Genomic DNA, 25,538 nt, shown 5'->3' on the forward strand with positions numbered 1-25,538 from the left:
TTTGGGGACCTCAATGTTGTACCTTCATCCCTGACAATCAATAAAACGTAACAGCAGCTTTGCAGGGGGTTCCCCAGGAAATCAAGGCAGTTGAGAGCCTTACTGACAACCTCCTACAGACACGGTGGGTGTCTCTGGGCTCTGGCCTGTGCTGGACCCTAATAATTATAGGCAGCACCATGGGAGTATTAGTAATGAGTTGTTGCTCCCTGTATTGCTACTGTGACCTCTAAGTTCAGGGTTCCTCCCTGTGGGCACATTTTCTCCCGGTCTAGAGGATGGAGTGTAAAAAGAATGGCTGTGCTTCAGTCAGGAGCAGGCCGAGGCAGACATCCAGTACAGCATGACACAGCGGGTCTAGAGCACAGGCACACAACCCTGTGCATTATGTGATCATATTTATGTAGCCATTTAAAGTAACCTGTTTGTGTGAGCTTATACCTGGCTTTGAGCCACTATTGTCTGTAAGTCATATAACTGCACTGCTGACTCTGTAGGAGAGAGAGAGAATAAAGCCGTGTCCCAACTGCCTACGGTCCCTCAAGTGTTCTTTCAGCTACCTGCCACCCGTCCACCCACTCCCCTCGGGCCCCAGCTCAAAGTGAAACCTGACACCTGGCATGCTCTACATGGCTGGGGGTTGCTTTAAAGAAAATGAATGTGGCCAGGAGTGGTGGCTCACGCTTGTAATCCCAGCACTTTGGTAGGCTAAGATGGGCAGATCACTTGAGATCAGAAGTTCAAGACCAACCTGGCCAACATGGTGAAACCCCGACTCTACTAAAAAAATACAAAAATTAGCCGGGTGTGGTGGCACATGCCTGTCATCCCAGCTACTCAGGAGGCTCAGGCGGGGAGGAATACTTGAGCCCAGGAGCTTGAGGTTACAGTGACCTATGATCATGCCACTGCACTTCAGTCTGGGCCACAATTTTATTTCTATACACTAGCAATGAATAAGCTGAAAAGGAAATTTAAACACAATCCCATTTACAGTAGCATCAAAAAGAATGAAACAGAAATAAACTTAATTAAAGAAGCAAAAGACTTGTACACTGAAAACTATAGAACATTTATGAAAGAAATTATTAAAGACACAAATAGAAAAACATCCTGTTCTCATGGGTTGGGAGATTTAATATAGTTAATATGTCTATGCTACTCAAAATGATCTAATGATCCAATGCAATCCCTATCAAAATCCCCATGGCATTTTTTATAGAAATAAAAAAATTATAAAATTCATATGGAACCACAAAATACCCCCAAACCACCAAAACAAAGAAGAACAAAGCTGGAGGCATCACACTTCCTGATTTTAAAACACATTATAAAGATACAATTATTTTAAAAGTATGGTTCTGGCATATAGACAGACATGCAGACCAATGGAATAGAAAGCCCAGAAATAAATCCATGCATACATATGGTCAACCGTTCGTCAACAGGATGCCAAGAATACACAATGGGAGAAGAGTCTCTTCAGTAAATGGTGTTGGGAAAACTGGATATCCATATGCATAAGAATGATATTGGACCCTTACCGTACACCATATGTCAAAAAAAAAGAACATCAGAATGGATTAAGAGCTTAAATATAAAATTTGAAACTGTAATATTCCAGAAGAAAACAGAGGGGAAACTCTTCATGACATTGTTCTTGGTAATGATTTTTTGGATATAATACCAAAAGCACAGGCAGCAAAAGCAAAAATAGACAAGTGGTGTTATATCAAAATAAAAAGCTTCTGGGCCAGGCATGGTGGCTCACTCTTGTAATTCCAGCATTTTAGGAGGCCGAGGCAGGCCGATCACTTGAGGCCAGGAGTTCGAGACCAGTCTGGCTAATATGGCAAAATACTATCTCTACTAAAAAAAAAAAAAAAAAAATTATCCGGGTGTGGTGATGTGCATCTGTAGTCCCAGCTACTTCAGAGGCTGAGGCATGAGAATTGCTTGAACACAGGAGGCAGAGATTGCAGTAAGCCGAGATCGTGCCACTGCACTCTGGCCTGGGCAACAGAGAGACCCTGTCTCACAAAAAAAAAAAAAAAAAAAGCTTCTGCACAGCAAAACAGAACAAAAAACAATCAACAAAGTGGAAAGGCAACCTATGGAATGGAAAAATATATTTGTGAATTATGCATCTGATAAGGGATTAATATCCAAAATACCTAAGAAACTCCTACAACTCAATAGCAAGCAAAACAAAACAAATAAATCAATTTAAAAATGCATAAAGAATTGGAATAGACATTTCTCCAAAGAAGACAATACAAATGGCCATTAGGTATATGAAAATATGCTCAACATCAATTATCATGATGGAAATGCAAAAAAAAAACCACACCTGTTAGGATGGCCATTATTAAAAAAATAGTGTTGACAAAGATTTGGAGAAATTGGAACACTTACGCACATTGACGGGAATGTAAAATGGTGCAGCCTCTATGGAAAACAGCATGGAGTGCCTCAAAACAATTAAAAATAGAATTATTCCTATGATCTGGCAACTCCTTTTCTGGGTATTTATCCTAAGGTATTAAAATCAGTGTCTCAAATTGATATTTGCAAACTCATGTTTATTACAACATTATTCACAATAGCCAAGATGTGGAAGCAACCCAAATGTCCCTCAACAGATGAATGAATGAAGAAAATGTGCTATATACATACAGTGGAATATTACTTAGCCTTAAGAAAGAAATTTTATCATATGTGACAACATGGATGAACCTTAAGGACATTATGCTGTGTGAAATAAGCCAGGCACAGAAGGACAAATACTGCATGATTCCGTTTATATGAGGTATCTAAAGTAATCAAACACCATAGAAGTGGAAAGTAGAATGCTGATTACCAGGGGAAGGGGAAAATGAGGAATTGCTGTTCAGTGGGTATAGTTTCAGTTATGCAAGAGAAAATATTCTAGAGAGCTGCTGTATAGCATTTTGCATGTAGTTAACCATACTATACCGTATGCTTAAAAGTGTGTTAAGATTATGTGCACATAAAATAATAATAAACTAATTAATTAAAATAAAATGAAATTTGAACAGACATCTTACCAAAGAAGATATACAGATGGCAAATAAGCATATGAAAAGATGCCCAACATCATATGTCTTTACAGAATTGTAAATTAACATTTAGATACCGCTACACACCTGTTAGAATCACAAAAGTTCAAAACACTGACAACTCCAAATACTGGTGAAGATGTGGAGCAATGGGAACTCTCATTCATTATTGATGGGAATGCAAAACGGTACAGCCACTTTATTTTATTTTATTTTATTTTTTGAGACAGGGTCTCGCTCTGTCGCCCAGGCTGGAGTCCAGTGGTAGGATATCAGCTCACTGTAACCTCCTTCTCCCAGGTTCAAGTGATTCTCATGTCTCAGCCTCCCCAGTAGCTGGGATTACAGGAGTGTGCCATCATACCTGGCTACTTTTAGTATTTTTAGTAGAGACGGGGTTTTACCATGTTGGTCAGTCTGGTCTCGAACTCCTGATCTCAAGTGATCCGCCTGCCTTGGCTTCCCAAAGTGCTGGGATTACAGGCATGCACCACCAGGCCCAGCTAATTTTAGTAGAGACAGGGTTTCACCATATTGCTCAGGCTGATCTCAAACTCCTCACCTCAGATGATCCGCCCGCCTTGGCCTCTCAAAGTGCTGGGATTACAGGCGTGAGCCACTGCGCCCGGCAGGTACAACCGCTTGGGAATACAGTTTGCCAAATGAAACTAAACATACCCTTACCGTATGATCCAGTAATTAAGCTCTTAAGTATTTGCCCAAGGCGTTGAAAACTTACGTCCACACAAAAACGTGCACACAGCTGTTTTATTCATAACTGCCAAAACTTGGAAGCAACCAAAATGTACTTCAGTAAGTGAATGAAAAAAATAAACTATGGTGCCTTCAGACAATGGGATATTGTTCAGTGTTAAACAGCAATGAACTATTAAGCCATGAAAAAACATGGAGGAACAAATGGTTTCTAAGTGCTAGAAACCAATCTGAAAAGGCTACATACTATATGATAACAAGTATATAACATTCTGGGAAAGGCAAAACTATGGGGACAGTAAAAAGATCAGTGGTTGCCAGGTGTTAGGGAGGTGAGGGGGATGAAGAAGTGGGGCACAGAAGATTTTTAGAGTAGTAAAAGTAATCTGTATGATACTGTAATGGTGAATACATATCATTATATATTTGTGCAAACCCATAGAATGGACAATACCAAGAGTGAACCTTAATATCAAGGATGGACTTGGGTGATATTGATGGGTCAATGTATCTTCATCAGTTGTAGCAAATGTACCTCTCTTGTGTGGAATGTTGATAGTGGGAGAGGTTGTGCATGTGTCAGTACAGGGGGTTTATGGAAACTCTGTACTTTCTGCTCAATTTTGCCATGAACCTGAAATTGCTCCAAAAAATCAAGTTGATTTTTAAAAAGACAAATATATTTTTAGACAAGCAAAGCTGACAGGAGACCTGAACTACAGGAAATGTTAAAGGATGTCTGTCCTTCAGACAGAAGGAAAATGACACCAGACAGAAATAGGGATTTACAAGAAGGAATGAAGAGCACAAAAAATAATGAATACGTGAAAAACATGTTTTTTGTTAAGTATCTTTAAAAGATAATTGTATTTAAGCAAAAAAAAGTAGCAATATTTTATTATCTTCATAACACATGTATAAGTAAAATGTATGATCAGGCCTGGCACAGTGGCTCACAATTGTAATCCCAGCACTTTGGGAGGATGAAGCGGGAGAATCACCTAAGGCCAGGAGTTCGAAACTAGCCTGGCCAACATGCTGAAACTCCTTCTCTACTAAAAATACAAAAATTAGCTGGGCATGGTGGCGCACACCTGTAATCCCAGCTACACAGGAAGCTAACGCAAGAGAATCACTTGAACCCGGGAGCAGAGGTTGCAATGAGCCGATATTGTGCCACTGCACTCTAGCCTGGGCAACAGAGTGAGACTCTGTCTCAAAAAAATAAATAAATAAATAAAAATAAATAAATACATAAAATGTATGCTCATATGTAACATAAATCTGTTGAATGACTTATCCTATTTTAATACACTTAGATGCTACTGTAAATGATGTTTTTAAATTTTCAGTTTCCCATGATTTGATGCAATTATTAGAAATGTTTTTTTAACAATATATAGATTGTGTTTCCTGCAACTTGTTAAAGTCATCTATTTGTTCTAGAAGGTTTTTTTTTGTTTTTGATTTTTTTTTTTTTTTTTTTTTTTTTGAGACGGAGTCTCGCTCTGTGGCCCAGGCTGGAGTGCAATGGTGCAATTTCGGCTCACTGCAACCTCCACCTCCCTGGTTCAAGCAATTCCCCTGCCTCAGCCTCCCGAGTAGCTGGGATTACAGGCACACGCCACCACGCCCAGCTAATTGTTTTGTATTTTTAGTAGGGACGGGGTTTCACCATGTTGCCCAGACCGGTCTCGAACTCCTGACCTCAGGCAATCCACCCACCTCAGGCTCCCAAAGTGCTGGGATTACAGGCGTGAGCCACTGCACCCAGCCTAGAAGCGATTTTGTAGACTCCATTGCATGTTCTACATAGACGATTATATTGTGCAAAGAATGACTTTTTTTTCCCTTATTCCTTATGCCTTTGTTTCTTTTTCTTCCCTGATTGTCCTGGCTATAAGCTTTACCATAATTTTGAAAATAGTGAGTAAAGCAGATATCCTTGCTTTATTTTTGGACTTAGGAAAAGAGCTTTAATCAAACACAATTAAGTTTAATGGTAGCAGTAGGTTTTCTGTACATGTTCTTTATCAGCTTGAGGAAGTTCACTTCTATTTTTAGTTGCTGAGAGTTTTTTTTTTTTTAATTGGGAATGGAAGTAGGATTTTATCAAATATTTTTTGTGTACCAATTGAGACTATTGTATGGTGTTTTTTAGTTTGTTAATATGGTGGATTCTACTGATTGATTTTTAAAGATTAAACCAACCCTGGGATATTATTTCTGAGATAAACCTCACTTGGTCATATATTTTTGGTTTTGATTTGCAAAAAAAAAAATTGTTAAGAATTTTTGCATCTATAGTCACAGAGGCATCAACCTGCAGTTTTCTTTTCTTTTCTTTTCTTTTTTTTAAGCCTGGTTTTGGTTTCAGGGCAATGCTTATCTTAAAGGATAAATTGGGAAATATTCCTTCATCTTCAATTTTCTGGAACAGTTTGTTAGATTTAGCATTATTTCTTCCTTAAATGTTTGGCAGAATTCACTAGTTAAGCCATAAGTCTTGAGCTTTCTTTGTTCAACATTTTTAACTACAGAATAAACTTCTTTAGCTTAAATAGCTTCACAGATATGAAGCTATTTAGGTTATCTATTTCTTCTTGAGTAAGCACTGATAGATTGTGTCTTTAAAATAATTTGTATATCTAAATTTCCATTTGTTAGCAGAAAGGTTTTTAAAAAATAGTATCCCCTTGTTATCTTTTTATATCTGTGGAATCATTCGTGATGTTACCACTCTCATTCCTGATACTGGTAATTTGTTTCTTCTGTCTCTCCTTTTTTCTGACCAGTCTGACTTGAGATTTATCCATTTTGTTTGGCTTAAAGAATTAGCTTTGGTTTCATTGATATTCTCTGTTCTATTTCTTTTTCTCTTTCATTCATTTATGCTGTTTATTATTTTTCTTCTCCTTATGTTGCATTTGACTTATTTTTAGCTGTGTAATGTAGAAACAGATTATTGATTTTGCCTTTTTTTCTAATAAAGACAGTTTAGTGCTATAAATTTCCTTCTGAATACTGCTTTAGCTCATCTCATAGATTTCTAGATATTTTGTTTTTATTTTTATTGAGTTCAACTTACTCTCTAATCTCCCTTTTTATTTCTTCTTGAACTGTGAGTTATTTAGAAGTAATTTAGCTCCCACATATGAGGAAATTTCCTAGATAATTTTTTGTTATTGATTTCTAATTTAATTCCATTTATGGTCTGGGAGCATACTTTGTACAATTTAAGTCATTTTATAGTTTTGGGATTTTTTAATGGCCCAGAATATATCTTGGTAAATTTCCCATGTGCATGTGAAAATAATTTGTAGTTGCTATTTTTGAGTGTTCTATGTCAATTAGATCAGGTTAAGTTAATATTGTTGTTCAAATCTTCTATAATCTTACTGATATTCTGTATACTTGTTCTATCAATTGTCAAGAGAGTGTGTTGAAATCTCTGAGTATAATTTATATTTGCCTATTTTTCCTTCCAGTTCTATCAGTTTTTGCTTCCTGTATTTTGTAGCTCCATTATTAGGTATAGAAAAATTAGAAATTATTATTTTCTCTTGATTAACTGACTCCTTTATAATTATGAAATGACCATTTTTTGTCCTGGTAACAATATTTGCACTAAATCTATTAATGTAGTTATTCTAGCTTTATTTTCATTTTTTTAACATAATATGTCTTTTTCCTTTCTTTTACTTTTAACCTGTGCCTTTTAAATTTATTATTATAGGCAGTAATTAGATGGGTCTTGCAAACTTTCCAGTCTGATAATCTTTTAAAATTGGAATGTTTAGAATATTTAGAGTTAATGTAATTGTTGACTTACTTGGGTTTAAATCCATCATCTGGCTCTTGGTTTTCTATATGTTTATCTGTCATTTGTTTCCTTTTTTCTCTTGTTTTTTTTTAATAATTGAGCAATTTTTATGATCCTAGATTTTCCTACTTTTTGCCTTAGTAGATACAACTCCTTTGTTTCTATAAAAGTTAATTCAAGGCCCGGCATGGTGGCTCACGCCTGTAATCCCAGCACTTTGGAAGGCTGAGGCGGGCGGATCACAAGGTTAAGAGATCGAGACCATCCTGGCCAATATGGTGAAACCCCATCTCTACTAAAAAATACAAAAATTAGCGGGGCGTGGTGGCATACGCCTGTAGTCCCAGCTACTCGGGAGGCTGAGGCAGGAGAATCACTTAAACTCGGGAGGTGGAGGTTACAGTGAGCCGCGATCACGCATCCAGCCTGGTGGCAGAGCGAGGCTCTGTCTAAAAAAATAAGTTGATTCAGTGTTTATAATATGCATCTTTAGTCTATAGTAATCTATTTTGAAATAGCATCATGCCACTTTGCATATAAAAAAAGAGCCTTACAAGAGTGAATTTCCATTTCGTATCCTCTAGCTTTTGGGCTAATGCTGTCATATATTTTACGCCTACATGTTGTAGACCTCATACTGCATTGTTGTTGTTATTATTATTTGAGACAGAGTCTCACTCTGTCACCCAGGCTGGAGTGCAGTGGCACGATCTCGGCACACTGCAACGTCCGCCTCCTGGGTTTAAGCAATTCTCCTGCCTCAGCCTCCTGAGTACAGGCACCTGCCACCACGCCCAGCTAAATTTTGTATTTCTAGTAGAGATGGGGTTTCATCATGTTGGCCAGACCAGTCTCGACCTCCTGACCTCTCGTGACCCGCCCACCTCAGCCTCCTGAAGTGCTGGGATTGTAGGCATGAGCCACCGCACCTGGCCACATTGTTATTATTTTTGCTTGAAACAATCAAGTACCTTTTAAAGAACATTTTAAAAGAAGGAGGGAAGTCTTTCATAGATCTTCTACCACATTGGCCACTTCTATTGCCCTTTATGACTTGGTGTGCATCCAGATTTCCTTCTGGGATCAATTTCCTTCATTTCAAAATGTAGAAAACCACATTTTTTATAGTGCAGATCTGCTGCTAATTTAGTCTTTCCATTTTTGTATGCCTTAAAAAGTCTTTATTATGTCTACGTTTTTGGAAGCTATTTTCTTTCGGTACAGAATTTTAGGATGACAGGTTTTTTTTTTTTTTCTTTCAGTACTTTAAGGTATTGCTTCATTATGTTCAGGCTTGTGTTTTTCTGATGAAAACAAAACACAAAAATTAGAAAGACCTGATGTTCTCCTTATCTTCACTCCTCCATATGTAGTGTGTCTTTATTTATTCTGGCTGCCATTGTCACTGACATCAGTTTTTCAAGCAATTTGACTGTGATGGGCCTTGGCTTAGTTTTCTTCATGTTTCTTGTCCTTGTGATTTGTTGAGCTTTCTGGTTCTAAGAGTTTAGATTTTCATCAAATTTGAAAAGTTTTTATTTATTATGTTTTCAGTTATTGTGCCTTATCTTTCTCTAGAGACTCCAATTACATGTATATTAGGTCACTTGAAGTTGTCCCACCACTCACTGATGTTCTGTTCATTTTAGTATTTTGTATCCGTGTTTCTTTTTTTCTTTTTCTTTTCCTTTTTCTTTTTTTTTTTTGAGATAGAGTTTTGCCCTTGTTGCCCAGGCTGGAGTGCAATGGCATGATCTCGGCTCACTGCAACCTCCACCTCCTGAGTTCAGCGATTCTCTTGCCTCAGCCTCTCGAGTAGCTGGGATTACAGGCACCTGCCACCATGCCCGGCTAATTTTTGTATTTTTAGTAGAGATGTGGTTTCACCATTTTGGCCAGGCTGTTCTCAAACTCCTGGCCTCAGGTGATCCACCCACCTCGGCCTCCCAAAGTGCTGGGATTACAGGCGTGAGCCACCATGCCTGGCCTGTGTTTCATTTTTGATAGTGTCTATTGTCTAACTTCAAGTTCACTGTGCATTACCTCTGCAGCGTCTAATTGGTTATTATTCCATTTTGTTGTATTTTTATCTTGCTCTTTGAATTTGAGTCTTTTCAAGTCTCTTGTTTTTACATCTATCATGCCTTCATTTAATATGCTCAATCTCTCCTGTCTTCTTGAACATATTAAGTATGTCATATATTATGTATTTAATATTATGTATAAATGCATAACTTTTTATTGTTCTTGCCTACTTTTTACTGTATTTTTTTGAGACAAGATCTCTCTCTGTTGTCCTGCCTGGAGTGCAGTGGTGCAATCATGGCTCACTGCAGCCTCGACCTCCCAGGCTCAAGTGATCTTCCTACCTCATCCTACTGAGTAGCTGGAACTACAGGTGCATGCCACCATGTCTGGTTAATTTTTGATTTTTTGTAGAGATGGGGTCTTACTATGTTGCCCAAGCCAGTGTTGAACTCCTGGACACAAGTGATCCTCCTGCCTCTACCTCCCAAAGTGCTATGATTACAAGTGTGAGCCACCATGCCTGGCCTGTCCTTGCCTACTAATTCTATCTATTTCTGAATCTCTTTTTGTTGATTTACTTTCTCCTTATTATAGGTCATATTTTCTTGATTTTGTTCATGCCTTTCCATTCCAATTGCATGACTGCCATTGTAAATTTTGTTTGTTTGTTTGTTTGAGACAGAGTCTCTCTCATTGCCCAGGCTATAGTGCAATGGTCCGATCTCGGCTCACTGCAACCTCTGCCTCCTGGGTTCAAGCAATTCTCCTGCCTCAGCTTCCCAAGTAGCTGGGATTATAGATGCCCACCACCATGCCTGGCTAATTTTCGTATTTTTAGTAGAGATGGGGTTTCACCATGTTGGCCAGGCTGGCCTTGAACTCCTGACTTAAGGAGATCCATCCTCCTCAGCCTCCCAAAGTGCTGGGATTACAGGCGTGAGCCACCGCGCCTGGCCCTGACATTGTAAACTTTTACCTTTGAGGTGCTCAATATTTTTGTATTCCAATAAATATGTTGAACTTTGTTCTGGGATGCAGTTAATTTACTTGGAGCAGATTAATTGTTTTGAGGCCTGCTTTTAAGTTTAATAAGCAACAGCAGAATAGCCTTTGGTCTAGAGAAGTGATTCTCAACAGGAGCTGATTTCCTTCTTTAGGGGACTTTCTGCAATGTGTGGAGACCATTTTAGTTGTCACAAGTTGTGGAGGTGCTGCTACTGGCATCTAGTGGGTAGAGGCCAGGGCTGCTGCAAAACATCTACAATATGTAGGACAGCCTTCACAACAAAAAATTATCCAGCACCAAATGCCCACAGAGGTAAAGTTGAGAAACCCTGATGCAAGAGCTCATTTCCCTTCACTACTGTGACAATACACTTCTGGGCACTTTATCCAATGCTTCATGAGTTATGAAGTTTTCCACTCTGGCTGGTGGGAACAGAAACTATTCCCAGCCCTGTGTGAGTGCTAAGGATTGTTTCCTGTGCTTCTTTTGGGTGGTGCTTTCTTCAATTGAAAGTAGTTTCTTCTGTGCAGGCACTGATCAGAACCCAGCTGAAGACTTGACAGGAATCCCTGCAAATCCCTGGAATTCTCTCTCTCCGTGCAGCCCTTATTCTCCATTATTTTATCCCAAAAACTCTAACTGTGTTGCTTTCCCTAAAACTGCAGCTTTGTCTCCTTAGCTCAGGGAGATCATCAAGCTCTATGTGAGCTATCCTTGTGCTGCAGCCTGGTAAATGTCTCCAGGCAGGAAGCTGGGGAAATCATCAGGCTCACCTCTTGTTTTTCAGGGATTATGGTCCTGTGTTGCCCCATGTCCAGTGTCTTTTGAGAACTGTTGCTTCATGTATTTAGCTTGCTTTTTCAGTTGTTTCATGCAGGTAAGTTAGGCTCCTGTTACCCTACCTTGTCTGGAAGCGAAAGTTTTCTAATACTTTGTAACACTGGGCCAAGACCTTGCATGTCTTCATCATTCTGAGAAAATTAACTGCCTCTTTCTTTACATAATGTCATGCAAAAGAAACACTTTATTATCAAAGTATGGGTGCATGCAGGCATCATTCATAGGAAAATAAAAAATAGAATGTTAAGTGAAAAAAAGGATATAAAACCAAATATATATTAGGAATACAACTATGTTGTTAAAACTATGGAAATAGAAAAGGGGATCATGCTCAAGTGGAAGAATCATTGGCTATTTAAAAATTATTTTTCGGCCGGGCACAGTGGCTCCCGCCTGTAATCCCACACTTTGGGAGACCGATTCAGGCAGATCAGCTGAGGTCAGGGGTTCCAGACCAGCTTGACCAACATGGTAAAACCCCATCTCTACTAAAATACAAAAATTAGCCGGGTGTGGTGACGTATGCCTGTAATCCCAGCTACTCATGAGGCTGGGGCAGGAGAATCGCTTGAACTCAGGAGGCGGAGTTTGCCATGAGCAGAGATTGTGCCACCACATTCCATCCTGGGTGACAGAGCGAGACTCCGTCTCAAAAAATATATATATACTTTTCAAAATGTTTGTATTGTATTATATTGCTTTTATAAGTTTATAAGTGTATACATTTTAAAAGAAAAGATTATATATTCTCTAAGTGAAATAAGGCTATCACATTCTGAGAGGTGAAGTGCTTCCAGACACCAGAGCCCCAAGTAAGAGCCAAGACACTGGACAGGTTATTTGCATCTCCCTTTCAAAATGATAGATACACATTAAATATTTATTGTTAATAGCATAGAGTGACACATTGTATTTGTGAAATTATAAAAGGCATGAGGTTCAAGAGAGAAAAGATTTTAGCGCAGTGCAATACCCCTAGCATCCTCTGGGACATGAGCTAAAAGAGTGCAGCACCAATATTCCTACACACAATTGATTTTCAATCCTATATTGTATTAAGTTGGACTGGCAATGAAGGTGAACTTATGTGACACTATCATGTCAGTTTGGTCAGATGATCTCTATTTGACAGACCTAAAGTTTCCTTTTTTCTTAAATGGCTTGCCACATATACTCTATGACAGATTAATTTTAAAGTAACATTTCAGAGAAACTGTATTCATTACTAAATCTGATAAAATATATGCAGGTTTCAAACCCTGTGACATGGGTTTGTTTCATTAGGGTAGATGGATGAAAGGAAGCACCAAGAATCCCTCTCTTCACTTTAACAACAATTGTGCTGGATGAGTCTGTCTGGTGTAATTATTTTCTGTGTGTGTGTGTGTGTGTGTGTTTTTGAGACAGAATTTCACCCTTTTTGCCCAGGCTGGAGTGCATTGGCACGACCTCGGCTCACTGCAACCTCTGCCTCCCAGTTCAGGCAATTCTCCTGCCTCAGCTTCCCAAGTAGCTGGGATTACAGGTATGTACCATTATGTCCAGGTAATTTTGTATTTTTAGTAGAGACGGGGTTTCACCATGTTGGTCAGGCCGGTCTCGAACCCCTGACCTCAGGTGATCTGCCTGAATCGGCCTCCCAAAATGCTGGGATTATAGGCGTGAGACACCGTGCCTGGCCTGATGTAATTATTTTGAAACTCTGGAATCTATTTGAAGGGTTGCAGCTTCCAGGGGAAGACTTGGATGACATTTAAGAATTAGGACATTCCAAAGCAACCACATATATGGGGGAGTGTAGGAAGGCACCACACATGCTCTGGGAAAGACATGGGCTTAAAAAAAGACCTGAGAAAACCTGAAGTTTATAACTAAGTCTGATTCCCAGCACAGAGACATCCTACAACAATTTTTGTTAAAAAAAAAAAAAAAAAAAGCAAACCTCTGGAGAAAGAAGAGTCAGATTTCTAAAGTTATCATATTATAGATTCAAATGTATAGTTTTCAATAAAAATCACAAAGCATACAAAGAAACAGAAAATTCAAAGGTACCATACAAGGTACCATAAAATTTAAAAACGTTTAAAGTTATATTTGGTATACATGGGAGCTCAACAATGTGTACACATGGACATAGAGAGTGGAAGACTAGACATTAGAGATTCCAAAAGGTGAGAAGGTGGGATGGGAGGGGGGTGAGGGATGAGAAATTACCTATTGGGTACAATGCGCACTATTCAGGGGATGGTTACACTAAAAAGCCCAGACTCCACCACTATGCAATCAGTATATTCATGAAACAAAAATGCACTTGCACACCCTAAGTCTATTTTAAAAATTTAAAAATCCAGAAAAATGATGTAATTTGTGACACCAATAAGTGAAAGAGGTAGGGACAGAGCTGTATAGAAGCAGACATTTTGTATGCTATTGAAGTGAAGCTGGTAAAAATTCAAATTAGAGTGCTATAACTTTAGGCTGTTAAATGCAATCCCCATGGCAACTCCACAAAGAAAATAGATATAGAACATACACAAAAGGCAATATAAAGAGAATTAAAATGTTTCACTACAAAAAAGTCAACTAAACCAAAAGAAAGCAGTAAAGTAAGAAATAAGGAACAAGAAAGCTACAAGCCTATAGAAAAAAAAGCAAAATAGCAGAAGTCCTTTCATATCAGTAATTACTTCAAATATAAATGGATTAAACTCTCCAATCTAAAGACAGAGATTTGCAGAATGAATTTTAAAAACATGATCATCTATATGCTGTCTAAAAGAAGACTTATTAGATTCAAAGACACAAACAGTTGAAGGTGAAAGGATAGAAGAAGATATTTCGTGCAAATAGTAACCAAAAAAGGACCTATACTAACATCAAATGATATTGACTTTAACTCAAAAACTGTTACAAAAGACAAAAAGGACATTATATATTGACAAAGGAGTCAACTTACCAAAAATATATAGCAACTATAAACATTTATACATCTAACAGACCATTAGAATATATGAAGCAAAAATTTTTAGGATGAAATAGACGGTTCTACAATAATAGTTGGAGACTTCAATACTCCACTTTTATAAATGAATAGGACAGCCAGACAGAAGGTGTCAGTAAATAGAGGACTTGAATACCAACTAGACAATAAACCAACTAGATCTAACAGACATATGCAGAATACTCCAAAAAACAAGAGAATCTATATTTTTCTCAAGTGCACATGGGACATTCACAAAGATAAACCATATGTTAGGCCACAAAACAAGTCTCAATAGATACAAAAAGATATACAGCATACAAATTATCTTCTCTGACCACAACAAGATGAAGTTAGAAATTAATAACAGAAGAAAACTGGTAAATTTACAAATAGGTGGAAATTAAACACACTTCTAAATGACCAATGAGTCAAAAAAGAAATCACAGGGGAAATTGGAAAAAACTTAGAGATGAATTAAAATGATAACACAACATTCAGAAACTTATGAGATGCAGTAAAAGAGATAAAAGGGAAATTTATAGCTGTAAACATATATTTAATAAGGAGAAATCTCAAATCAACAACCTAACTTTACAATTTAAGGAAGTAGAAAAGCACCAACTAAACTCAAATCTAGCAGAAAGAGGAAATGATAAAGATTAGAGCAAAGATAAATAAGGAATAGGAAAAAAATAGAGAAAATAAATGAAATCCAAAGTAGGTTCTTTGAAAAGATCAACAAAATTGACAAACCTTAGGTTAGCCTGACAAGAAAAAGAGGACTCAAATTACTGAAGTCAGAAATGAAAGTGAGGACATTGCTACAGATTCTACAGATAAAAATGACTTAAAGTGAGTACTATGAACAACTGTACACCAAGAAGTTAGATGATCCAGATGAAATGGACTAATTCTTAGAAACACAAACCTACCAAGACTGAACCATGAAGTAGAAAATCTGAATAAACATATAACTAATAATAATAACAAAAACTCCCAACAAAAAAAATCCCTGCACCTGATGGCTTCACAGGTAAATTCTACCAAATATTTAAGAAGAACCACTATAAATCCTTCTCAAACACTTCCAAAAAGTTGAATCAGAAAAAACACTTTCTAAATTATTCTGTGAGGCCAGCATTATCCTGACACCAAAACTAGGCAAAGACACTACAAGAAAAGAAAACTACAGAACAATATACCTTAAGAATATTAATACAAAAATCCTCAAAAATACTAGCAAATTGAATTTAGTAACATTAAAAGTAGGATATGATACACTGTGACCAAGTGAGGTTTATTCTTGTAACGCAAGCATGGTTCAACATACAAAAATTGATTGGTACACCACATTAATAGAATGAAGGGGGAAAACAACCATAATTATCTCAAATGATGCAGAAAAAGCATTTGACAAAATTCAACATCCTTTTATGATTAAAAAAATTCAACAAACTAGGAAAAGAAGGAAGATTCCTCAACATAATAAAGATTATATATGAAAAACCCATAGGTAACATGATAGTGATTTGTAGAGACATAAAGTAGAACAGTGGTTACTGGAGGCTTAGGGAAGAAATAATGAGGAGTTACTGTTTAATAGGTAGACAATTTCATCCTTGCACAGGGGCCATGCTAATCTTCTCTGTATCATTTCAATTTTAGTATATGTGCTGCTGAAGTGAGCACATGGTAGAGAATTTCACTTTGAGATAATAAAAAACTTTTGGAGATGGACAGTAGTGATAGTTGCACAATACAAATGCACTTAATGTCACCCAAAATAGTTAAAATGGTAAACTGTATTATATATATTTTTAATTTTTAAACGCCTGTGACACAAAATCTTTTAAAAATGTATTTGTGTTTTTCTGTTCCACATTTCTTTGGATATGATGTTCTAATCAGCCAGGGGCACCTGTAAAAGAACTATTTTCAAAACAAGATAAAATCATGACTCTCATACAGATATAAAATGAACATAATCTACAGATTTTATTTATTTCATCATTATGAGGAAACTGGTAAGGTATTACAACTTCACTTCAAAGGATAAACAAATGATGCACTTAAAGGTATGAGTAACAGAAGCAAAAATTCAGGAAATACAGAGAACACCATTAAGATACTCCCCATGGGGAAGAGGGACATTGACTGAAGCTCCTCCATGAGAATTCTGTGTTCAGCAACAAACAGTATTTACATAATCATGATAATGTAAACATGAACTACCATTTAAAACTCCAATTATAATAGAATTACACTGAAAACGAGATGAGGAGGAAGTAAACGTGAGCATAAAGAAAGAGAAATTAAACCTCAAATACTCAACAGGTGTCAATAGATAATGTATACAATAAATAAGTCAATCTAGCAAGATAACAAATTATTTGGAAACATATAGGTAAATACTAGAAGCAACAATTGAAAGTATTGAAAGTTGTTTCTGTGGATCTTCATACATGAGAAAACACAAGCACCAGACTTATTAAACAAAGACTTTTAAAAACTTGTCTTAAATATGCTGAAAGAGCTAAATGACAACATGGGAATAGAACTAAAAGAAATAAGAAAAAATGATATATTAAAAGTAAGGATATCAACAAAGAGAAAAATTGTAAAAATGAACAAAAAATTCTTGAGATGACATGTACATAACTAAGAGATTGTGCCACTGCACTCCAGCCTAGGTGACAGAGTAAGACTCTGTCTCAGAATAAATTAATAAATAATAATAATAAATAAATGTAAATGAATTAAACTACCCAATCAAAAGTTACAGATTGGCAGAATGGATAAAAATATGTGATCCAAATAGATTCAGTCTACAAGAGAAGCACTTCAGATCTAAGGACACACCTACATTGAAAGTGAAAGGATGCAAAAAGATATCTCGTGCAAACAGTAACCAAAAAAAAAAAAAAAAGAGCAGGGGTGGCTATATTAAGATGAGACAAAATAGACTTTAAATCAAAAATTGTTAAAAGACACAAAAATTACATTACATATTAATTAAAGTGTCAATTTATCAAGTTATAACAATTACAAACATGTGTACACCAAACACCGGAATTCCTAAATCTGTGAAGCAAACATTGACAGAATAGAAGGAGAAATTGTTCCACAGTAATATCAAGAGACTTCAATATCCCTCTTTCAATAACGGATAGAACAACCAGATACAAGAGAAATAAGAAAATAGAAAACTTGAACAACACTATAATTTTATGTGTTAACTTGAGTAGTCAGGTACTCAGATATTTGGTCAAACACTATTCTAGATATTTCTGTGAAGGTATATTTTGGATAGGATTAACATTTACATCAGTAGACTTTGAGTAATACAGATTGCCCTTCATAATGTCAGTGGGTCTCATCCAGTCATTGGAAGTCTTTAAGAAAAATACTGACTTCCAATGAAGAAGAGGCAATTCTGCTAGAAAACTCCATTCAGACTTGAATGGCAACTCTTCTCTAGGTCTCCAGCCTGCCAGACTTCCTTGTAGATTTGGGACTTGCCAACCTCCACATTTGGGCCAGCCAGTTCCTTTAACACATGCACACATGCACTTGCATACACACACACACACACACACACACTATCTCTCTCTCCCTCTCTTTCTTTCTCTCTCACTCACATCTTATGTGATCTAGTCCTGTTTGCCTCCACATTCCTTTGGTGTTTTAAAACATACGGTGCTTATTAAATTGATTTTTCATTGTTGTTATACATTTACTACATCTGATTAGAAGAAGTCATAGTCATTTGTTTAAACTGAGTTTTTGTATATTTTTCCTTAACTCAGAGAACCTACCTTTTCCTGCTTGGATTCTCTGCTGTCACTGTGCAAATGTGTAAAGTCCTTAGGGGAAAAGCCCATGTGAACCTGTTGCTTCATTCTTGTGCTTCCTTCCCTTTTGTCAGGGATTGTAGCCCCTCAAGCTCTGTCTGCGTGAGATTGAGATCTCTGGTCCTTCAGTTATGTGTATGTGTATATGTGTGTATGTGTGTGTGTGTGTGTGTGTGTCTATATTTTGTCCAGCTTTCTTTATTGCTGTCCAATGCAAGCTACTCAATGAAAATGAAATATTTTACCCTGAACTGTTTTAAACCAATGAATATTTTGCCTAGAATTTCAATAGCAATAGTGAGTATTCTTCCAGCCAGAATATCTTGCCTTTCACTGTTTAGAACTACACTGAGTATTTAATGCATTCTCTTCAAAGCCTATTAAAATATCACTGTCTTTTACATTTTGATTTTTGGTGATGGGTTTGCATAAGACACTTAAAAATACTATTATATACCCTCTTGGCCTTTCCTGTTTCTTGTATTTTAAGTAAATGTAGCAATGAGCTTTGTGGGTATCAGATTTGCTTGATGGAAGAGTAGCCTAACCGGCCCCCACATTCTGTCCCTGTGCCATGTCTCCCCCTTCCAACTCTTGACATCCATGTTGATGCTGGAGTGTGGAATGACCATAATTAAAGCACACATGCACAGCCATAGTTTCTGTGTGAATGTGTGTGTTTGTGTTCAGCAATTTTGTGTGGCCACAGGGTGCACATGGCCATTTTGTAATTTGTGTGTTGGTATGTTTGGTTAATGTGTATGTGTGCTTAGAGGGTGTATGGTCAATATGGGCTCTCAGATAAAGTGCAGTCTGTGTGGGTGGTTTGAGTGTATGTATGGTCAGAGTATCAATTACTCCAATAACAAATTTTGTTTGTGGTAAGAATGTTTATGGTCATTTGAAAATTATGTATATGTGAATGTGAGTATGTGTTGTCAGTGTTTGCCTGTGTCAGAGGGTGCTTGTTATTGTGATAAGTGTGTGTGGGATAAGTATATTTTATTTTATTGTATTTATTTATTTTTGAGACAGAGTCTCGCTCTGTCATCCAGGCTGGAGTGCAGTGACGCGAACTTGGCTCACTGCAACCTTTGCCTCCTGAGTTCAAGTGATTCTCCTGCCTTAGCCTCCTGAGTAGCTGGGACTACAGGTGCGTGCCACCACACCTGGCTAATTTTTAAACTTTTAGTAGAGACGGGGTTTCACCATGTTGTTCAGGCTGGTCCCGAACTCCTAACCTTGTGATCCACCCACTTCAGCCTCCCAAAGTGCTGGGATTATAGGCGTGAGCCACTGTGCCCAGCCCAACTCTCCTTTTTTCTTTATGATCTCTCACCAGAATGCCCCTTAATGTCCATATTTCTACCAATAATCTTATCAAGGCAATCTAGTCTTTTCTATCAGATGCCTCAAAACTCTTCTTTCCTCTGCCCATTGCCCAGTTCAAAAGTGACTTCCACATTTTCAGGTATTTGTTACAGCAGCACCACACTTCTCAGTACCAAAATTAGTATTGGTTTGCTAGGTTTGACAGAACAAAGTACCGCAGTCTGAGTGAAACGACAGAAATTAATTTTCTCACAATTTTGGAGGCTGGAAATCTGAGCCTAAGGTGTTGGAAGGTTTGGCTTCTTCTGAGGTGTCTTCACATGGTCTTCCCTATGTGTGACTCTGTGTCTAAATTTCCTGTTCGTATAGGGACACCTATTGTATTGCATCGGGGCCTATCCTAATGATCCCATTTTAACTTAATTACTTCTTCTTCAAAGTCCCTATCTCCAAATACAGCCACCTTTTGAGGTACTGGGTGGCCGGACTCCAACATATAAATATTGGGGAACACAAATCAGCCTGTAACAGCCAGGGTCAGCAGCATCTGCACCTCCTGGGCACATGTCAAAGAGGTAGAATTGCAGGCCATGTCCCCAACCTGTGGAATCAGAATCTGAAATTAATGAGAGCCCCAAGCAATTTGCACATTATACTGTGAGAAGTGCTGTTCTAAGTCTTTCTGGTTTATATACACATTTCAGTTTGAGAGGTGCTGGCCTGGAAGTCTTCCTGGGTCCAAAGTAGAAGTGAGAAAACCAACAAACAGAACTAATTGTTTGTTGTAGTAGGGCTGAGGTCAAAAGAGGGTGCTTAGAAATCAAGAACCATGATGAGTGTGCTAAGGCCACAAGTGGATACACAAGCAGGGGAGGCCTCTCTGAGAAGATGACATTTCAGCTGAACACTGAAGCAAGTGATGAAATGGCCATGGGAGCGTCTGGGGAAACAGTAGCAAGGGCAAAGATCCTGGGGTTGGCATGTGCTTAGTGCATGTAGGAAGCACAAAGGAGGCTGGGATGGCTGAGGCTGAGAAAAGCAGGAAGCCAGTGTTGGGAGGTAGTGGGTGTGGATTGTGTTGACCCTATAGCTCATGGTAAGGACCTGAAATACATTTTTGAGTGAAATTTGAAGCCATTGGAGGGTTTCAGTTGAGCCGTCACATGATCTGATTTTTAAGAGAAATCTCTCTGGTTGATGTGCTGAGAATAGATCAATGAAGGCAAAGCAAGAAGGTGGTATCAGAGGCAACTGCAGAAATCCTGGTGAGAGACGAATCCAGGTGGCCTGGGCTAGGGTGGGAGCAATGGAGAGGAAAAGTGCCCAGAGTCTGGTCATGTTCTGAAAGCAGAACTGATAGGATTTGTAATGACGGGTGTGAGATAAGGAGAGAGAGAAAGAGAAGAATCCCCCAAGTCTGGTCTGTGCACCCCTGCAGATCAGCCTTCTCAGAAGTGACTTCATATCTTGCCTTTGGGGACTACAATTGGCACAGACAGATGTCTCTTTTAAACATGGTGGATGGAGCATATATGTTCATCTCTGTTCCTCCCCAAACCCCTAAAATGTTGATAAAAGAACAAAAGCAGGAAACCCACAGGACAAGGGCTGAAAGACGGGGCACAGTGAGCAAGTTAGAAATGACAGATCTGCCTTGATCAAATGTAGAGGAAGGGATTCAAAAGCTTAGGTACCAACAAGCACAGGCGACCAAAACAAACATGGAAAAATGGGATCACATCTAGCTAAAAAGCTTCTGCACAGCAAAGGAAACAATCAACAAAGTGAAGAGATAACCCACAGAATGGGATAAAATATTTGCAAACTACTCATCAGATAAGCAGTTAATAACCAGAATAGATAAGGAGCTCAAGCAACTCTATGGGAAAAAATCTAATAATCAGAATAAAAAATGAACAATACATCTGAATAGACATTTCTCAAAACAAGACATATCAATGGCAATCAGGTATATGAAAAGGTACTCACCAGCACTGATCATCAGAGAAGTGCACATCAAAACCACAATGAGATATCATCTCACTCAAGTTAAAATGACTTATCCAAAAGGCAACAGCAAATTCTGGTGATGATGTGGAGAAAAGGGAATGTTTGTATGCTGTTGATGGGCATGTAAATTAATACAATCGGAGGTTCCTCAAAAAACTAACAATAGAGGTATCATATGATTCAGCAGTCCTGCTGCTAGAGATATACCCAAAATGAAGGAAGTCAGTGTATTAAAGAGATATCTGCACTCCATGTTTATTGCAGCATTGTTCACAATAGGCAAGATTTGGAAGTAACCTGTGTCCATCAACAGATGAATGGATAAAGAAAATGTGGTACATATACACAATGGAGTACAGTTCAGCCACAAAAACATGAGATTCTGTCATTTGCAACAACATGGCTGGAGTCTGGGGGGTCATTATGTTAAGTGAAATAAACCAGGCACAGAAAACAAACTTCCCATGTTCTCACTTACTTATGAGCACTAAAACTTAAAACAATTGAATTCACGAAGATAGAGAGTAGAATGATGATTACAGAGGTTGGGAGGGTAGTGTTGGGAAGGGGAAGTAGGGATGGTTACCGGGTACAAAACTACAGTTAGGTAGAATGAATAAGATCTAGTATTTGATAGCACAACAGGGTGACTACAATCAATGATAACTTGTATATTTTAAAATAACTAAAAGAGGCCAGGCACGGTGGCTCACACCTATAATCCCAGCACTTTGAGAGGGTGAGACAGATTGATCTCCTGAGGTCAGGAGTGCAAGACCAGCCTGGCCAACATGGTGAAACCCTATCTCTACTAAAAATACAAAAAAATTAGCCAGGCATGATGGTGGGCACCTGTAATCCCAACTACTCAGGAGGCTGAGGCCGGAGAATCACTTGAACCCAGGAGGCAGAGGTTGCAGTGAGCCGAGATCGTGCCATTGTACTACAGCCTGAGGAACAAGAGTAAAACTCTGCCTCAAAATAATAATTAATAATAATAATAATAATAATAATAAAATAATAAGATAAAATAACTAAAAGAGTATAACTGGAGTGTTTGTAATACAAAGAATAAATGCTTGAGGTTGTGGATACCTCATTTACCCTTATGTGACTATTACACATTGCATGCCTGAATCAAAATATCTCATGTACCCCATAAACATATACACCTACCATGTACCCACAAAAGTTAAAAATTAAAAAAAGTATAAAAAGGCTTACGGAGACTGGAATGTTAGAATAGATGTGTCAACTAAGACCTACTCTCCCACCCTGAAAGAGTCCAAAAGACACACCTTTCATGACTGTGAGAAATAAATTGGTAGCCAGGTGTGGAGGCTCATGCCTGTAATCCCAGTGCTTTTGGAGGCCAAGGTGGGAGGACTGCTTGAGGTCAGGACTTTGAGACCAGCCTGGGCAGCATAGTGAGACCCCATCTCTAAAAAAAAGTAGCTGGGTGTGATGGCATGTACCAGTAGTCCCAGCTACTTGGGAGGCTAATGTGGGAGGATGGCTTGAGCCCAGGAGTTCCAAATTACAGTGAGCTATGATTGCACCACTGCATTCCAGCTGGGGCAGCAGAGCAAGACTCTGTCTCTAAAATAAAAAAAGAAGAAAAAACATGTGCAGAGATCCCCAGCATTCTTGAAGAGCTCTGTGATAGCTTTTCTATATAGGCCAGAACTTACATAAGAGATGTGGTAACTGAATTGAGAAAACTATGTGCAATAGGAGTCACTGGATTCCAGGGTGACAGAGGCCAAGTGGATGCACTCAACCACCAAAGGCAAGACGGGCATAGTTACTATAAGGAACAGCAGAGGCAAAGCAGCAGTCAAAACTGTGATTCCATAAACCTACGGCATTTGTTAGTTGATCATGGTGGTCCTAGAAGTGAAACAGATAAGAAACCTACAGAATTCTTACTTCATCTGTGTTAGCATAAAAGTTCTAGGTTAAATGAACTAAAAGTCTAACTTGACTCAAAAAAAAAACAGAGAGAAATAGCCCTGTATTAGGCCATTCTTGCATTGCTGTGAAGAAATACTTGAGTTTGGGTAATTTATAAGAAAAGATATTTAATTGACTCACAGTTCTGCAGGCTGTATAGGAAGCATAGTGGTGTCTGCTTCTTGGGAGGCCTCAGAAAGCCTCCAATCATGAAGGAAGGCAAAGGGGAAGCAGGCACATCACATGGTGAGAATGGGAGCAGTAAACCATGCTGTAAGTTTTTAAATGCATATAAGTAAATAGGCCGGGTGTGGTGGCTCACACCTGTAATTCCAATACTTGGGAGGCCAAGGTGGGAGGATTGCCTGAGGCCAGGCACTCAAGACCAGTCTGGGCAACATAGTAGGGCCCTGTCTCTACAAAATATTTAAAAATTAGCAAGGTATTGTGCTGGGCTATGATTGCACCACGGGACTCCAGCCTGGGTGACAAAGTGAGACGCTGTATCTAAAAAAACAACATGGCTGGGCATGGTGGCTCACGCCTGTAATCTCAGTACTTTGGGAGGCCAAGGTGAGTGGATCACCTGAGGTCAGGAGCTCGAGACCAGCCTGGCCAACAAGGTGAAACCCCATCTCTACTAAAAATACCAAAAATTAGCCGGGTGTGGTGGTGGGCGCCTATAATCCCATCTACTCGGGAGGCTGAGGCAGGAGAATAGTTTGAACCCAGGAGGCAGATGTTGCAGTGAGCAGAGATCACACCACTGCACTCTAGCCTGGGCAACAGAGCAAGACTATGTCTCAAAAACAACAACAGCAACAAAACCCAGAATCCTGTCTTCATTCATTAGAGAATGCAATTAAGCCTGGGTCGGGACGCCTGCCTTCCAGGTGGTTAAGGGAGTTCAGCAATGGTGACCACTCTGTACACATCATGGTTGTGGTCCCTGAACTTGGCTTTATTAGACTTGCCCTTGAGAGGGGGCAGAAGGCCCGCATGCCACAGGCATCACTGTGCTGGTGGTGGCTCATGCAGTCCTGCAGAGGTGTGGAGAAGAGTCCCTCACCTTGAGAGGACACAGGGGGTAGAAGGCTACCCGAGGCGAGGCTGGATGGGGAGACAATGTTGTCCCATGCAACTCTGTGAAGAATCATTCATTTCTCACTGTGGTGGACAGCAGAGACCAGGGTCCTGGGCTGCAGGGGTCGGAGCCACAGCCAGCTGGTTCTGCCTCCCAGTGAGGCTGTGTGGGCCGGGGCAGGAGGGCTTTGGAGCAATAGCAGTTCCTAACAGTTGATCCTTTTGAGCCCAAGCCCTCCAAATTTGATCACCAGCTCAAGGTTCTGTGAGCTGCCAGACCCATAAATCCAACTGCCTCTCCTCCTCTCCATGGAGACCCTCAAAGTCATCTTGAAGATGCTCCACGTTGTAAGACGATGTCACTCCCAAGCTTCATGGGGTCTTCCCAGATGTCCCAGTTTCCAAGGCTGGCATGACCAGTCACCTGGTTCATTCTCAGTCTAGGACTCAGACTCATCCTTGTCCTCTCATTTCCCAAATGTGGGCTGCGAGCAGCCGAGTAGATGTTTTAGCTGAAATGTCCCCAAACCCCCTTCCATCCAGTCTCCTCACTGCAGCCTGCATGATCTCTTCAGAGTCAAACAATGGATGCTCCGGTCCAGCCTCCTTGCTGGGCTCTGCTCCCCTCATTTTGAGCCCCATCACTAGGCGGGGTCCCTTGAGCCCAGAGGGGCCCGTCTCCATCCTCCTAGGGCCTCACAAATGCCTACTCGGCGCCTGGTCCCTGCTGCAGCTTCACTTCCCCAGGCAGCCTCCCCAACTCAAGGCCGGGTCTGCCTGATGCGCCTGTGCTCCCTTCTGAACATGACCTTCCCTGTGGACCTCCTGCCTCACT

General features: G+C 39.2%; 1 non-coding gene across 1 annotated transcript; it reads right to left on the reverse strand.

Moving 5' to 3' along the window:
- Positions 1-16,051: 16,051 nt before the first annotated feature.
- LOC112440958 (U6 spliceosomal RNA) lies at positions 16,052-16,163 on the reverse strand. The gene has a single exon (XR_003028935.1). It is a non-coding gene; the product is annotated as a U6 spliceosomal RNA (small nuclear RNA).
- Positions 16,164-25,538: the final 9,375 nt, after the last annotated feature.

The sequence above is a fragment of the Pan paniscus genome, chromosome 11, assembly GCF_029289425.2.
Source record: "Pan paniscus chromosome 11, NHGRI_mPanPan1-v2.0_pri, whole genome shotgun sequence".
Taxonomy (NCBI): domain Eukaryota; kingdom Metazoa; phylum Chordata; class Mammalia; order Primates; family Hominidae; genus Pan; species Pan paniscus.